Genomic DNA, 17,629 nt, shown 5'->3' on the forward strand with positions numbered 1-17,629 from the left:
GCCTGGCTGGAGATTCGCTGGCACAAACCACACGTTGCTCTCCTGCTTGATGGCATTCCAGAGCTCCTGCGCTGTGTGACTTCGATTCCCCAAAGAAATTAATTTCAGTACGGCCTGTTGACGTTTGGCCACGGCTGTACTCATATCGATCCTAACAGGTAAGCGTTCACGGGTCCATGTGGAGGTACACCGTGACGGCTCCTACAGCGCTGATTCTGAGGAACTGGAGTATGAGGAGTCAATGTGTACAGACTGGATTCCTGCAATCCTTGGAGTTGGCAGAACACGTACAGCGCCACTCTCAAGATCTGTACCCGGCTCCACAACATTGACCCAATGGGCAGTGAGGGAAAGGTATCGTCCCTGTCCATGGTTACTGGTCCACGCATCAGTGGTCAGGTGGACCTTGCTACTGACGGCGTTTAGTAGCGCATGTTTAATTTTTCCCTCCACATGCTTTTGCAGGGCAGGGACGGCTTGCCTGCTGAAATAATAGCAGCTGGGCATGGTGTTATGTGGGACTGCCAATGCCATGAAGTTACGGAAGGTGTCAGTCTCCACCAGACTGACTGAAAGCATTTCAAGGGCCAGTAGTTTTGCAATGCCAGCATTCAGAGCCTGTGCTTGAGGATGGTTTGCTGAGTATGGCCGCCTTGTCTCCCATGCCTGTGCTACTGATGACTGTAGAGTGGCCTGGGAGTGTGAGGATGACAGGGAACGTGGTGCTGTGGGTGGAATGTCACTGGGTCTCTGGACAACAGTGCCAGAGGTTCTTCCATGGCGATCCTGTGAGGAAGCCGAACCAGCTGTGTGTGAGCTGTAGGAAGCGGCTACAACACGAGCTGAAGAGGTGGTAGGTGGTGCTGTAGGTTGGCCTACGTCTTCAGTGTGTCTTTGTAACTCCACCACGTGCTTGGTCCACACATGTTTCCACATATTTGTGGTACTGAGGTTGCTGACACTTTTCCCTCTTTTGACTTTCTGATTACACAGCTTGCATTTGACAAAGCGAATGTCATCTGCAACTGTGTCAAAAAAGGACCACGCACTGCAAGTCCTGGGAGCGCCCATTTTTGTTTTTCGAAGAGGATTGCTCCTAACGGGTGCCGAAGTGGAGGCTACAGGCAACCAAGTCTGCCCCCTCCCTCTCCCTCCTGTTTTGGCCGTTCGGGGAATCTCTTCCTCAGAGCTGCTCCCACCACCTTCCTGTTCCTCACGCCATGATGGGTCAAGGACCTCATCATCTACACTCCCCTCTTCAAACAGCTGCTTCTCCTGGGTAGTCTCGCCAGCACAGTACGCACCAGAAAGTGGCACCTGAGTCTCGTCATCATCTGATGCGTACTGAGGTGTGCTGACCATAGGCACTGGCCCACCCGCCTCTTCAGATTCAGAGGGACAAAGCAGTTGCGCATCACTGCATACTCCCTCTTCACATTCTAGAATGCTGCTTGGCTGGCCCCCTGTTTCCAAGCCAAGAGATTCAGAGAACAGAAGTAGAGATGGCTCCTGTCCAGGGCTCTCTGACTGCCTGGTCAATTTGGCAGGTGGTGAAGAGACAGATGGTTGCTCTTCAGTGCTCTGGCCCTGAGAGGATGTGGAAGTAATTGAAGTCGATGCGTTAGCTGCCATCCATCCGACAACGGCTTCAATTTGTTCATCCCGCAGCAGTGAGGTACATTGAGGTCCTACAAAAGCTACGCATAAAGGACTGTTCCCTTGTAAAACTGGGGGATGCTGAGTCACTGGTGCCCGCAGCAGGCACAGAATCCCCACATCCTCTCCCTGCTGAAACTCCACGCCCACGGCCACGTGCCTTACTCCCTGCCTTCTTCATCTTGGTAGACTGATAAAGATAGGCAGAAAAGTACAGAGGGGGCTTAGTGTGCTTATTCCTGAACAGCTGCTAACAGGTGTAAGAAACACTAATTTTATAAAGTGTGTGGGCTACACTTTAATATGAGCTAATGTGGCCTACAAAACTATACCCGATATTTGCGGTATCGGAATGCTCAACAATGCTAGGCAGTCATCCTGTTATCAACACAAGAAATATTACAATAAAAGCTATCACTTTTTACAGGTAACACAGGAGTCACAATAATTGATGGTCACATCTCATCTCCTCTGCATCCCTGCACAATGATCTCTGCACAGCTCACAAAGCATGCCCACAATACTCTTTGATAAAAGTCAGCAAGCATCCATAGTCTACAAGTAGCAGTGTTCCATTAGGCAGATGTAGGGAATAGCTCTGAACTTATGTTAATAGAAAAGCACAGACAAGATGGTTGTCCACATAATCATGTACAGAAAATGAAAGTGAAAAATAAAAAACATCAGAAAACAATCTAACAGCATTTAAAAAAAATAATCAACAAATAAGAATTATCAATAACTGACTTTCATTAGTGAAACAAAATATATTAAAAATTGAAGAAAGTTACTGATAAATATTTTAAAAAGATTCTTTTTATAATACATTGCCTATGGGTTATCTGGAATATTTTTATTTAAAAAAACCCCACCATTTTATTGGATTTCTTAGTTAAAACTGAGTCACTTCTCCAACTGGTTCTGCTCCCTCTATGGCGATGGTCCATCAAAATATGGCATTTCATAGAGGGGAAAAGGCAAATGCCCACAAAGAAGGTCACACCTGCGGCTTAGCTCAGCATGATCTCCTGATATGAGATTTGTCTCTCATGACTCTGCAGACACCTTCCTGTGTATTGGAGTGCTGGAGCACAAGAGAGTAGCGGCGCTGGGGCGCCGAAGCACAGGAAAGCAGCAGCGCTGGGGCGCCGAAGCACAGGAAAGCAGCGGCGCTGGGGCGCCGAAGCACAGGAAAGCAGCGGCGCTGGGGCGCCGAAGCACAGGAAAGCAGCGGCGCTGGGGCGCCGAAGCACAGGAAACCAGCGATGCTGGCGTGCCAAAGCACTGGAAAGGAGTAGTGTTGGGACACAAAGCACAAAAAAGCAGCAGTGCTGGGGCACCGAAGCACAGGAAAGCAGCAGTGCTTGGGCACCGAAGCACAGGAAAGCAGCAGTGCTGTGGTGCCAAAGCACAGAAAATCATCAGTGCTGGGACACCGAAGCACAGGAAAGCAGCAGTGCTTGGGCACCGAAGCACAGGAAAGCAGCAGTGCTTGGGCACCGAAGCACAGGAAAGCAGCAGTGCTGGGGCGCCAAAGCACAGGAAAGCAGAAGTGCTGGGGCGCCAAAGCACAGGAAATCAGAAGTGCTGGGGCGCCAAAGCACAGGAAAGCAGAAGTGCTTGGGCACCGAAGCACAGAAAAGCAGCAGTGCTGGGGCACCAAAGCACAGGAAAGTGGTGCGTCCCACAGGGCCGTGGGGTACTCTGTACCGGGCCGGTCCTTCAGGGAATGTCGCGGCAGTAATGACCCGGTCCGTGGCCTTGGCGTCCATTAAGATAAATGAGGAGGAAAGTTTGTAGGGTATTAATTCGTGACACCACCTGTTCTGTCCCTACATGAGGCGAATGGAGGTGTAGTTGATTGGGTCTGGGAGAGATTCCTACCTTCCGTTTCCTCAATGCAGGGCAGACAGGACCATGTTGCTCCAGCGTCCGGAGAGATCATACACACCAAGGCTTGTGAAGTCCAGACTTGTTTACTTGGAGATCTGGACATACAGCGTATGATTGGTAATGCAGTAAGTTCTCCATACATGCAGATGTAACGACCAAGGTGACACAGCAAATTGTGAAGCAAGTTGTGCAGCGCTTGTGCAGCAAATGTGATTCAGCAAAGTATGTGCAGCAAGTTGATAGCAAGTTGATTCAGCAAGTTGGTTAAAAAACTGATGCATTTCACAGCCCATACAGGCGCGTCTCTCCTGGGTGAAGTGAAACTAAGAATGGCAGCTAACAGGAAGAGAAGGAGTGACCTGACCCGGAAGTGGAAGGCATGTGCTAGAAATAATTAGCTGCAGGCTGCTATACAAAAAAGACCAGCAGATGGCAGCAGACCAAATGCAAGACTACATAGCATTGAAAATAACAAATCTATGAAACCATATAATCATAACTTTAGACGGAACAGCACACTCCCCGTCTGAAATTCCGTAAGGGATTTCACTATATATATATATATTTTTTTTAAATAAGGTCCAATAACCTGGAAAATAAACAGAAATACGCATGCAATAATAACTCTAAAACGAGGTAGATGACAGACAGTTCCTGAGACAATCCAAAGAAAACCCATCTTCGGATCGGAGAAGCCGCACTAGGCCAAACTGTCTCCGACCCAACGGTAATCCAATGGACGAAGCACTAGGGCAGAGTTCTGTTCATGGTTCATCCTACCGGAATGTTTTCAATTGGCAGAATCAATATGAGCTAGTGGATTGGCCTCTGAAATGTCTTAGGCTTGCCTTTCCTAAGGACCTTCAGCTCCAGCTTCCGGACCTTACCGTCTTGACGAGGGAAAGTCTTTGTAACGATTCCCATAGGCCAGTCGATCCTTTGGGCTTGTTGTTCTTTCATTAGTACCACGTCTCCTTCTTTCAAGTTTGGTTTATTCTGTCGCCATTTTCTTCTTCCTTGGAGAGTCACGAGATATTCCTTTCTCCACCAGTTCCAGAAGTAGTCAGCGAGGTACTGCACACGTTTCCACTGTTTCTGGTAGGTGTTTGCATGAGTAAGCTCTCCACTAGCTGTTAGCGGGTTCCCGGTCTTTTGGGTGAGAAGAGTAGCTGGCGTAAGAATGGTCGTTTTTTGGGATCCATGGACACTGGGACAAGTGGTCTTGAGGTGATTATGGCAGAAACTTCAGCCAGAAGAGTAACCAAGGTCTCATGCTTAAGCCTTGAAGAGTTTACGTCCATAAACATAGAGTTCAGGATGTTGCGTGAGATCCCGATCATCCTTTCCCAGGAACCTCCCATGTGAGAACTATGCGGAGAATTGAAGATCCAGGTGCAACCTCTTTCTGCCAGTTGATCCTGAATTGGCTTGATGTCAATATCTAGCTCTCGACATGCACCGATGAAGTTGCTTCCGCGGTCAGACCTCAACTGTTTCACCGGTCCTCTGATCTCTAGAAAGTGCCGGAGGGCGTTGATCAGGCTGGATGTGTCCATAGACTATTACCTCTATGTGGACGGCACGGACACTCATGCAAGTGAATAGTACGGCCCAACGTTTGTTGTTGGCGTGGCCACCTCGAGTTCTGCGTGCAGATGCCATCCATGGCCAAAAACATCTAGGCCAACGTAGGTGAAAGGCGGCTCGGCACTCAATCTGTCAGGGGGCAGGTCGGCCATTTGTTGATGTACCTGTTTTCTTCTGGTTTTCCGACATTGCACACAGCGATGTAGTGATCCTGCTACACGTCTTTTCATACCTATGATCCAAAGCCCTGCAGACCGTAACTTGCCTTCTGTGATCTGCCTGCCTTGGTGCTCGGTTTTTTCATGAAAGTGATCAGTGATATGATGTTTAGTGGGAATGATGCAAGGATGTTGCTCTGAAGCCGCAATCTTGGCTTGATTTAAACGACCACCGACTCTCAGCAAACCGAAGCCGCCCATTACTGGATTCAAGTGGGCAATGGGGCTTTTCAGAGGGATCTGCTGTTTGTGGTGTAGGCATTCCCATTCAGTACTGAATACGCTCTGCTGGACGTAGCATATAATAAAGGGACTCACAGTGAGAAATGTCCTCAGCAGAGAGTGGTTTACAGCAGACGTGCCAGCCGAGATAGTCTTTGTCTCCAAGTGAGTTGTGATACGATCTCTCAATGTGGACTAACCTTGCTATAGTCTTGACGAGTTTCATCCAATTGGAGAAGCATTCAAAGCACTGGCAACCGAGGCTGGAGGTTGGTTTAGTGTTCGTCGCCAAAGCACTGACCTCGGAGCGGACTTCTGGATCACCATCCGGATCCTGGATGCTGGAGACTTCCTGGACACATTCACTTCCCTTCTGTTCCTACAGAAACTTAGGACCTGAAAGCCAAGAAGAGTTAGCAAAGGACCTTATAGACATAGGTCTAGTGGCATGGTCAGCTGGATTAAGTTCAGATGGGATATAGTGCCATTGTTCAGGCTTGGAAGACCGCCTTATTCTCTGGATGCGGTTACTGACGTACACGTTGAAGCGCCTTGTTTGGTTGTAGATGAAACCTAAGACAACCTTACTGTCACTGAGTCTTCTGAGTATTGGAGGATTTTTTCCTCTTTCTGTTGGTTTTTATGTTAGAGTAGGACTGGCAAGTGTAAGGAACTTTGACGTAGTTTGCCAGCTTCCGTATTATGGGCATAATATCAACCAATACCTTACATATATTGATATGTTTTTGTGCACTTTATAATTTTTTCAGGGTGCAGTTGGGCCCAAATAGTTCTGTAAACTGTGGCCTCTGTTCACACGGGATGCATTATAGTTAGCACTCGGCAGCCCCCCTATATGGTGTTACTAAGAGGCTGTGAACCATATGCTCTGCATTCCCTGTGTGAACATTGCCACATTCAGATTATTTTTTTGCACTGGTGTGCCACACGGCCAATCCTGATTGTAGGCTGGCTTTTTCATAAGGTATTATTGCACCTGTGCAGTTGCCATTTTACTTGGGTCCGCTGCACCCTGTTAGTGCATTTGTATTGAGGCCTGTCTATACAGGTAAGCATCTCTGCCCATTTTTGGTGTTTTTTCTGAACCTTACTGTCACTGTAGTATTGCACGTCATCTATGCTGGTGGCCAGCTCATGCTGTATAAAGTCTGCGAGTTCTACTGCAAGCACGGTCGCACAGAGTTCAAGCCTGGGAATAGTGTGGTCAGGCTTGGGAGCCAACTTAGCCTTGCCGAAGACGAACCCAACGTGATCTTGATTGTCGGGTCCCGTCATCTTCAGATAGGCAACTGCTGCAATGGCCTCTGTGGATGCATCCGAAAACACATGGAGTTCCTTCCTAGTGCTAGCAGCAAGTGAGGTCCTGGCGTAGCATCTCGGTATGTGGATCTCATCCAAGGCACACAAAGACTGCTTCCAGGTTTCCAATTTTGGTTCCTTCTCAGGAGGGAGTGGGGCATCCCAGTCCTTGACGGTTTCAGAAAGCTGTCTCAGAAGGGATTTACCTTGTATGGTAATTGGTGCTATGAATCCCAGTGGGTCGTATAAGCTATTCACCACTGACAGGACACCACGTTTAGTAAATGGTTTGTCTGCACAGTTGATTTGGAAACTGAAGGTGTCGACTGACAGGTTCCACCTCAAGCCTAAGCTTCTGTGCACAGGCGGACAGTCTGGTCCCAGGTCTATGTCCTTGAATCCTGGTGCGTGGTAACTTGAATCAAAGGCTCTCATGACAACCTGGCTGTTTGAAGCAATTTTGTGCAATCTAAGCTTAGCTTGGTACAGCATACCTTGGGTCCTCTTGAGTAGATCGATAGCCGCTTCTTCTGTGGGTAGAGATTTTAGTCCATCATCTACATAGAAAGTCTCTCTCTACAAAGTCTCTGGCATCTGTTCCATATTCAGTCTCTCCTTCTTGAGCGGTTCTCCACAGGCCATAGGTTGCCACTGAGGGAGAAGGGCTGTTCCCGAATACGTGCACCCTCATGCGATACTCCACCATCTTTTTGCTGGGGTCATTGTCCTTGTACCACAGGAACCTGAGGGAATTCCTTTGGTCCTCTCTATGAAACAGTGGAACATCTGTTCAATGTTGGCGGTGATGGCAATGGGCTCTTTCCGGAACCTAATCAACACTCCTACAAGGTTGTTTGTAAGATTAGGACCCGTGAGGAGGATATCGTTGAGAGATACGCCTTGATGTTTGGCACTTCAATCAAAGACAACTCTAATTTGCTTAGATTTCCGTGGGCGATATACTCCGAATGAGGGTAGGTACCAGCACTCCTCATTTTCCTTTAAGGGAGGCGCTGGCTCCGCATGGTTATTCCGGAATATCTTGCTCATAAAAGTGACAATGTGTTCTTTCATCTCCGGTTTTTTGCTAAGTGTGCGCTGGAGAGAGTTGAATCTGGACAAGGCTTGTTCACGATTGTTCGGGAGTCTTACCCTGGGAACTCGGAAGGGTAGAGGAAAAACACAGTGATTAGTCTCGTCCTTAAGGAACTCATTGTCCATTATCCTGACAAATTCCTCGTCTTCAATTGACGGGGCTACCTTGTTGTCATCCTTAGTTGTATGAAACACCGATCTTCCCAAGTCGTCTGCATAGGGAGAAGGAATGACATCAGGGATCTGGAGGCTTCTCTTTCACCTCATAGTGATGAGGGCATGGTTTGCAGAAAGTAGCTCGTCCGTCTCTGCATACATAGGTCTTAAAGGCATCGACTCTTGTTCGGTCCAAGCACACATTTCCTATGATTACCCACCCCAAGTCGAGTCTCTGTGCGTAGGGGGCAAGTTGATTCAGCAAATTGGTCAAAAAACTGATGCCTTTCACAGCCCGTACAGGCACGTCTCTCCCGGGTGAAGTGGCGCACAGGAGAAATGGAGTGCCAGAACACAGGAAAAAATGCAACACAGTGTATGGCTTATAAAACAGTTGTGTCCGGCACTCCAGTGCTGCCATTCTCCAGGGCTCCAATAGCAGGAAAGGATGTGGTGACTGCAGTTTTTAGAGTAGTCATGTGAAACAAATCTCATGTCAGGAAAACACTCTGATGCAGGCTGCAGCTGTGACTTTATCTTTGGACATTTGTCTTTTCCAGTTTGTGCGTATGGCAGAGCTTGGAAGGGAAGGAGCACCGTTTGACTTTTTCAGTGCAGAATTGGCTGAAATTGAGAACAGACGCCATGTTGGGTTTGGAGAGCCCCTGATGTGCCTAAACAGTGGAAACCCCCCAATTCTAACTCCAACCCTAACCCACCCCTAACCCTAATCCCAACCCTAACTCCAACTCTAACCCCAACCCTAACTTTAGCCCCAACCTGTTAGCGTGGGTGGTCAGGAGTCGGAATCTCTGGGAGTGGACCCTCTGGACCATGGCACTGAGGGGCCCCGGGCGAGCTGCCAAGTGGAACCGACCCCTATGCAGGGACCTTTAGGAGCAGGCCCAGGGGTTCAAGTACCACGGTAGCCCGTACCGAGAGGGGCGGCTCAGGATGGACTGGAGTAGGACAGTGGGACTGAAGTGTAGATGACAGAACAGGGCTGGCACACAGGAGATAGGAATGGAGTAAGACTATAGACTGGAACGTGGAGGAACTGAAGTGTAGATGACAGGACAGAGTTGGAACACAGGAGACAGGAATAAAAGAGGATGGAAGGACTGGAGCAGGATGGAACTGGAACACTGGAGGCAGGACTGGAGTAGGACGGCAGGACTGGAACAGGAACACCGGAGGCAGGACAGGAGTAGGATGGCTGACTGGAACAGGAACACCGGAGGCAGGACTGGAGTAACTGTTAGCGAACACGGAAGACAGGCTGAGCACGGCACCGAGAGACTGTAGAGAGCACAGGAGGAAGCAGGGCCCAGTGTGCAAGGTAACACAACGATCAGGCGCCTCCCTCAGGGGGAAGCGGCCTGATATAGCCCCATCTGGTCTGCCATTGGTCCGAAGGTTCTTCCGGGTCAGGACACAGCCGTAGCACAAGAAACAGGGAGGCGCGGCCGCGAGCCTGTCAGAGGTGACCACCGTGGCCGTCGGGTGGAGAGAGGCTGCGGCGTGAGAGCGGAGGTTGGGTGAGTATGACGGAGCGGTGTAACACAACCCTAACGGGAAAATGGAAATAAATACATTTTTTTATTTTATTATTTTTCCCTAAGGAGGTGATAAAGAGCGGTTTGATTTACCATTTTTTTTTATCTTGATCACTGTGATAGGGTCTATCACAGTGATCAAAATGAACCAATAGGAAAAAATCTATTGTTGCTGGCAGATCTCGGCAGATGCACTGCGCATGCGCCCGGCATTTTCTTCTGGAAGAAGAAGCTGACGGCCCAATGAACTTCAAAAAAGCGCCGCTGTGGTTTAAGCACCCTTAACTGCAGCTGTTAAAAGGCGTATCAGCGGTCGTTAAGGGCAGAGCAGGGGAGAATGATGAGAGCCGTGTTCAGCACCCAGCGTCGGGGAACAGAGCTTACTGTAACGCTTCTTCCCTAGCACCCGTCCTTGTGGTACTGATGCGGCACACACGTGTGCTGCAAGTATTGCACACACGGACACTGACATCTCTGGTACCGGAAATATCAGGACGTGTGAAAGAGACGTTATAGCGGGTTTTTATTTTTGTCAGCTGTCACACACTAAAAGATGCTTTTTAGTGCAAAAAATTGTTTTTGCATCATCACATTTTGAGAGCTATAATTTTTCCATATTTTGGCCCAGAGTCATGTGAGGTCTTGTTTATTGCGGGACGAGTTGACTTTTTTTTACCATTTTCGGGAACATGACATTTTTTGATCACTTTCTATTCCGATTTTTGGGAGACAAAATGAGCAAAAAACAACAATTCATGAATTTCTTTTTTTTTTTTCATGACTACATCAAGTTACCATAGCAGATCCAAAGGCAGAGGGCCTGTCAGCCCTCTTCCTACTCCCAGAATGCTGCGATCGTGTTCAATCGCAGTATTCCAGGGGTTAAAGTGCGGTCTGTGACTGGCCCTTAGTGCTGGGTGTCAGCTGTGAGAATCAGCTGACACCCGGCCGTGATCGGCCACGTACCCCCCCCGAATGCGTGGCCGATTGCTGAGACGTACTATTCCGTCCATGGTCATAGGGGCCCAGGGCACATGGACGGAATAGTACGTCTCATGTCAGAGAGGGGTTAAGACACCCTAACAGCTTCCTGTTCATTTTTATGCACAGGCAATGATGCATATGAACATATAAGAGCAATTCATCATTTTGTGGGAGGTTTAATATTTTGTTTTATGGTGTTCTATAGCAGCACATTTTTCAAAACGGTGCACACAATTTGATGAATTTTTTGCAAAATAAAAAATGCTCTTTATTTTTTTTTTATCTTTTTGCATCATTTTAGAGCAGTCGCCAGATCTGTTAAAATGTCTCACTCGACTCTCACACTTGTACAAGAACGAGGGACATAGAAATGAGAGCGTTCAACGGAGGGGAAGAAGAGAATATTTGTGCAAAAATGTGACTTTTTAAAAGGTAGCAAATGATGAATTGGTCATAAACACACCCACAATGGGGAACAGAGCAACCAAAAAAAAAGGACAAGTAGAAAATCGACTTCAAAACATCAAAATAGGCACAATTTAAAACAAGAAAGAAAAAAAAAAAAAAAAAGACAAATATGAATTGGGCTCAAAATGCCTGCATCCACAGTGTCCATTTTTAAATATTTGTTTGCCCAATTTCTGTATTAAAGAAAATAAAATTGTAAATTATTTAATAAAAAAGACATAAAATGTATGCTCCCCAATATATATCCTGCATGGTCTATGGTAAAAGAAGGTGGGGGAGAGGTGTTCTTAAAAAAAAAAAAAAAAAAAAAATGATGGACCATAGCAAAGTTAATTTCTTCTTTCTTATTTTTAATTTTCAATTTTTTTTAAAGTTTTTATTTTGTCTGCTGTTATTTTTCCATTATTATTTTATTTTCTATTGTTATGTCCCTCAATCTGTTAATCCTTGTTTAGCCGGTGTGGGGGAATCCTCCTACAGCTCACTCTCTCTCTCTCCTTTGCCAGTCCTTTAATATTCAGCCTGAATTAGATGGAAAACCAAGCGATTTGACCTTGGTTCTGCCCCGATTTCCAGACTGAAAGGGCCTTTAATGATTTTAATATTGATTCGACAAAAGCTACCAGACAACTTTGTCTTGGAGGTAACAATGTTGTCTGAAAGGCCGGGGTGTAGAAAGCGCGAATGTCACTTTCTGTTGATCTGGTGGACGGTTTTCCTGGTTTTTTTCGTCTTTCTGTAGGAAGGGAGTCATTTTCACATCATGTGCGGACCCTCGGAGCTCCCTCTCGGGCCCAAAATGAACCAATGTGACTTCACTGGCAGAGGAGCATTGGAGGAGTGGGAGAAAGACTTAAGTGAAAGATTTCTTTGGACTCGCAGGGTACATTTGCTAGTTTATAGAATATATTTGAAAACTACTAGACAATACACAGAACAAAAAAAAAAAAAAAAATACAAAAGATAGTCCCCTCCGACTGGCTAAATAGAAAAACATAAAATATTGTTCTTAGCCCTTTTAATTTGACTTTCAGCTGGGGCCTAGAGTTGAATTTGGAAGGACTCGGCTGTCAATTAAGTTTGTAATCACTGGTCCTGTTATAAAAGTGCTATGCAATCACTGAGGATTTGTAATGCAAGAATCACATTTGTACTAAGGCTTTATTCACACGTAGGGCCGTATTTATCATTTGCGGGGGTTTTTTGCTTTGTGGTATTCGTTGACATTTTTGCCCCAAATTCCACACACAGATCAAGAATTTTTGCGCAAACCAAAAATCAAATTTTTGTCATAAGCCATTTTTTGCGAGTTTTTAGCACAAAAAGTCACATGTTCCGCTGATATGCTGCCATAATTTTTAACAAAGAATTTCAGATATACATACAATTACTCCAGGGAAGGACTGGAGTACATTTATGTAAAATGTCGCAATTGATGAATCAAGGTGAAAGTAGCTGGAACCGCAAACCCTGTCCAGAATAACGGACAGAAAAACAAGAAAATAGGAGAACACTTACAATAAGGACTTTGAAAAAAGACACTAATGAAAAGAAAAATTAGTTTAAGTGAAAAACAGGCGAAAACCAACCAAAACTGGACAAAAAAAGGCAAAAATGCAAGAATTAATTGGGACCATAGTTTGTTTGTTTTTTTTGCTTGTATAAAAATGCTCAAAACATTAATAGAACATAAAAAAATTCACACCATGGTGCAGATTCATTAAACAGAATCGTGGCATAAAACTGTGTGAAATGTTGCAGAATTGTTATACAACTTACTACTTTTTGCCTCCTTAGTTCAAGTCAGCTCCCCCAAAATTTCTGAAAAGTAGACAGATTTCTCCATTAAGAGGCGTGACTGAACATGCCCAACAAATGTACTTAATCATCAACTGGAGCACATTTCTTGCTGAATGTACTTGGGCGGCAAATCATCAGGATCCGCAGCTGGCAGCTCCCTTTGCTTATTGCTGACCAATGATATCCCAGATGTTCTTGATGGTTGACAAGCCTGGAGATGCTGCAGGCCATGGCAGTACATTTAGGCCATGCAGGCTGCTCACAGTAGCACCAGCAACATGCGACTTGGCATTACCATATTGAAAAACGGCTCCTGGGAGACTTTGAAGAAATATCCTCTTCTTGGCATTGCCCATGTAGTCTCTAGATGGAGACAGAGGCTGGAAAGGAGGTCTACCCTCCTCAGTGATGAGCCACACTTTCGTCTTGGACACAATGATCGCTGGAGATTGATCTGAAGACCACATGTGCAACGCCATGAAGAGGCCATCACAAGGGAGCATCACACCAGTCCTACTCCCAGGATTATGGGTTGGCATAATGTTTGGTAGCCAGACCCCTCTAGTTTTCATTCCAGGTACACTATTCGCTCTACGTTAAATTGATTTGATCATGAAACCAGTGGTGCGGTCATTTCTCTAAAGTGTCCCAGGAGCTGTTTTCCAACAAGACATGGCCTGAATGTTCTACAATGGCCTGCAGCATCTCCAGACTTGAGAGCCATGGCGACACTCCTATATGACTGAAAGCCGGCGGCTCCCAGGAGAAATAAAGTCCTTTCAGTCCTTTTGTATTTTCAGTACGACATCTGGGCTACTTCATAACGCTATTAACCTGCAAATTAACCCTATATCTACAGGTTAATAGCATTATCAGACCAAATAGGTTCGCTTTATATGCAGCAGATTTTCTTCACAAAAATATGCAAAGAGAAAAAAACGCATGATCTACATTCTGTGGAATTCAGGCATTATCGTGGAAAACTGATTAATTGGAAAGGTTACCATCGTGGATCACCATCCCATCCGAATGTCACTACTGCTAATACATTTAGCCAAAACAGCACTGACTCACCTGGGTCCCTTCCTTGTTGCAGCTCGGACTGTGCAGGGATCGGCCATATTGAGCAGGGGGCTGCGGCTCCAACTTCTTCTGGAATCCAGTTACACAGGTAATAATATATTGTCAGCTAAAATCGGAAACTTACATTCATTCTCCATGGGGGGTTCCCATTGTCACTTTGCCGTAATTAAGTCATCGCTGTTAAATACTAATGCTGGACTAAGTATTTCTCTTTTTTTTGAGTGAATGGTGTAATTTAATCCCTATTCACATGAATGGAAACAAAGTGCCATTTGAAAAGTTAATGTCAAGAGACCTATGTGATAGAGCAGTCGCCCAACTAGATGTTCGGCCAGACCAGATATCGCCCTAGAGGCACCTGTATGCAGAACACACCTCGACAGGTAGATTTCAGTTTTTGGCTATGGTAAGTTTTCAAGAGAAGATACATAGCCTATGTTCACATGGAGGGAAAAATCCACACCTAAAAAAACCCACTTTCTAAAAAGACACCTTTTTTGGTGCAGTTTTATAAAAACATTTTTTTAAGCCTTTTTCAGCTTGTTTTTTTCATGCAATAATACAGATTTTTTTTTTAATTAAACCTTGACAAAAAGAGGTGCTAAAAAAACAGTAAAAAAGTGCAATTTACAAACAAAAAAACACACCAAAGAATTGACATGACGTAGTAAAAAGTGTGGAAAAATGCAACATGTTAAAAAAATGCATTAAAAAAACTTCTGTGTGAGCATATCCATAAATAGAGAATGATTTTGTCCAATTTTTATCCTACTTTTGGATCAATCTCACCAGTGCAAGTCAATGGGTCAAATGAAAAAATTGGCCAACACACTTGGATGCCAACCATCTGCTGTCCCTTTTTCTCCGGCTGTTTGATGTGAGAAGGTTGAAAAAAGAGCATCATTTTGTTTTTTTCAACAAAGAAACTCTGATAGAATAAATTGAAACAAACACTTGTAAAACTCAGATGAAACTGATCAAAAAACACTGATGAGCATTTTTTTTGCCTACAGGAAAAACTGTTGTCTGAATAAGCCCTTAAGAATATTTTGAACTGTTACAATATCGAGTTCAATTTTTTTTTATTATTGTACATTTTTTTTATTTAGATTTTATTTATCTTTGTGCTTTTATTATATCATTACATTTTATTTATTATTCGGATTTTCAATATTGCATTACATATTATTTTTTGTATTTTTATTATTTATTACATTTTATTTACATTTTCCATATTTTAATTATTTCATGATTGTATTTCGTTACATTTGATTTATATTTCTCATATTTTTATTATTTCACTACATCCTATTTATATTTTTCGTGTTTGTATTATTTATTGCATTTTATTCAGTTTTCATATTTTTCTTAATTCATTACATTTTATTTATATTTTTTGTGTTCTTTTATTTCATTATATTTAATTTGTTTTTCATGTTTTTCTTATTTAATCACCGTACTTTTTATTTATATTTGTCTTTTATTTTACTTTATTTTCTATATTTTTTCAATTTACATTACACTCTTAAATATTATTTTTATATATATATATATATATATAAAAATTTTTAAGGACTTCATGAATTAGTTTTCATTTGAATAGGGCCCAAAAAATATTAATAAACCAAAAATAAAACTAAAATTATATATATATATAATTTTTTTTTTCATGCATGTAATTCAAATAGGGTAAAAAAAAAATGGAAGAACTAAACAGTTTAGGACAAAAATTGCTGAAAATAATAAATAATGATAAAAATAAATATTACATACTGTATATAAAACAGGCAATGATAACTTTGTTAGCAACATAGAAAGTAATTGCCATGAAAGAAAGACCTGACTGCACTATTTGCTTTCCAGTCGAAAAAAAAAAAATATTCATTGCATGCAAATTTCAATATATACTGTAAAGTATAGTTATTCCTTAAAGCGTTGTTATTATTATGTCAATGTCGGGCATAAATAACACAAACACATTACGTCCTTTAAAAAAATAACTCTCAATAACTCTCGCAACTCTCATCCATTTTGATTTTTTTTGTGCGGAGAAAGCGTACCCTATCTCCACAATATTTATGTCTTGCGTGATAGCAATAATTAAATAAGAGATACAATAATATATTATTTGGGTTCCCCCCCTCCCATTCTGCGCACAACAGAAAAGGAGATCATGGTAAAATTGCTATTATTAATTTTTTGCTTGGCCCAGCAAGTAAAAAATAATGTGCGTTTTTTGGAAATCCTGGTATGAGACCGTTTTGGGCTGTTTCATTTGGAGAGTGACAGCTCTATTCAATTGTCGGCAAATAGCATTTTGTGTGTCTCTCTGGGGCTTTTTTCTTGAAGATTAGCCTGTGGGGGATGAATGGTGAGCATTATTCCAACCACTTGGTATTCTGAAATGCCAAAATAATTACCAGGGATTAATTCAAAGCATTTAGTAGTTCCAAAAAAAAAAGAAGCAAATAAAAAGCAAGGAAAAAAAAAGCTTTTATTTAAGGATAAAAAAAAGTTACTATTTTCCTTTTTTATTTTTATATTCCAAATATTTTTGCTTGTATGTTCCTTTTTTTGTTATAGTATGATCCTATGAAGACACGATGGGATTAATCGGGATGTATCGGGATTGGCGCGGAGGTACAAGATGACAAATCGCTCATTTTCTTACCTTCTGTGGTTTAGTTTTTGGAGTCTCCCCTCACGAGTTACCAAGTGATGCTACATCAAGAAGTTCCTTCTAAAATCTGCAGCCACGTGTTGCAGGGAGCGTCGTCCCTTGTGTTTTCCACCTGCTGTGGGTCTGGGTGTGACATTCCTGAGTGCTGGTAAGGGGTATCCAAGCTTTAGGAGGGGTGTGGAGAGGAAAGGGGGGCAGCGGCCTGAAGTGGTACTCTGCCTCGGACGGAGAGGGGTGTTTGGGGGGGATTTCATGGTTCTGTGGTTCAAAAAAGGGAATAAGAGAAAGATCAGCTGCTCCTGTGTGCACAAGGACGAAAGAAAGAAACAGAGGCTTTTACAGTAGGAACAATCCGCACAATAAGACGTGTTTATTTTCCACCCAGATTTACCCGATTCCCCTCTGGAAACATAAGCGTCATCATTCGCAGAAAAGATACAAAAGTGTTACAAATCACAGACATTGAAAGTGCGGGTTTAAAAAATAAAAAAAATGCCTCTAAAGGATTTTCATATTTCATTAATTCATTATTACTCACTTAGGGCTTGTTCACATTCAGTGCTTACTTTTCTTATCTGTGAGGATAAATGGCAGCGTTTTAAAGGAACAGCAAAATGAACTAGATGTGTATTTCCTGAAGGAAGTACAGATAGTGCTTTGAAATGGTGCCCGGGCTGCCCCTTTAAGAGAGACTTGCCTGCTGCCCCTGCAAGACTTTCAACTCAGGATCCGTTTTAACTGTGGGTGCCTCTCAGGGGTCACTTTGGCCTGTGGGGCCCCTCAGGGTTCAATTTGGTGGGCGGGGCCCCTCAGGGTCTGATTTGGTGGGCAGGGCCCCTTAGGGTCCGATTTGGTGGGTGGGGCCCCTCAGGGTCTGATTTTATGGCCGGGGCCCCTCAGGGTCTGATTTT

General features: G+C 43.9%; 1 protein-coding gene across 3 annotated transcripts in view; it reads right to left on the bottom strand.

Annotated features, from left to right (window-relative positions):
- The window catches only part of NTN1 (netrin 1), a 210,991-nt gene extending 196,669 nt beyond the window's left edge, over positions 1-14,322 (bottom strand). Inside the window, exons 1-2 of one of the 3 annotated variants that reach the window (XM_073559666.1) lie at positions 14,030-14,048; positions 12,935-12,976 (exon numbers count right to left, since the gene is read on the bottom strand). The gene's annotated coding sequence lies outside the window, so the exon portion shown is untranslated. Of the gene's footprint in view, positions 1-12,934; positions 13,265-14,029 lie in introns of those variants that run through there. The other 2 variants (XM_073559670.1, XM_073559665.1) reach the window with 2 other exon arrangements.
- Between the last annotated feature and the right edge of the window lie 3,307 nt (positions 14,323-17,629).

The sequence above is a fragment of the Dendrobates tinctorius genome, unplaced genomic scaffold, assembly GCF_039654945.1.
Source record: "Dendrobates tinctorius isolate UK_male_01 unplaced genomic scaffold, ASM3965494v1 ptg000014l, whole genome shotgun sequence".
NCBI classification, from domain to species: domain Eukaryota; kingdom Metazoa; phylum Chordata; class Amphibia; order Anura; family Dendrobatidae; genus Dendrobates; species Dendrobates tinctorius.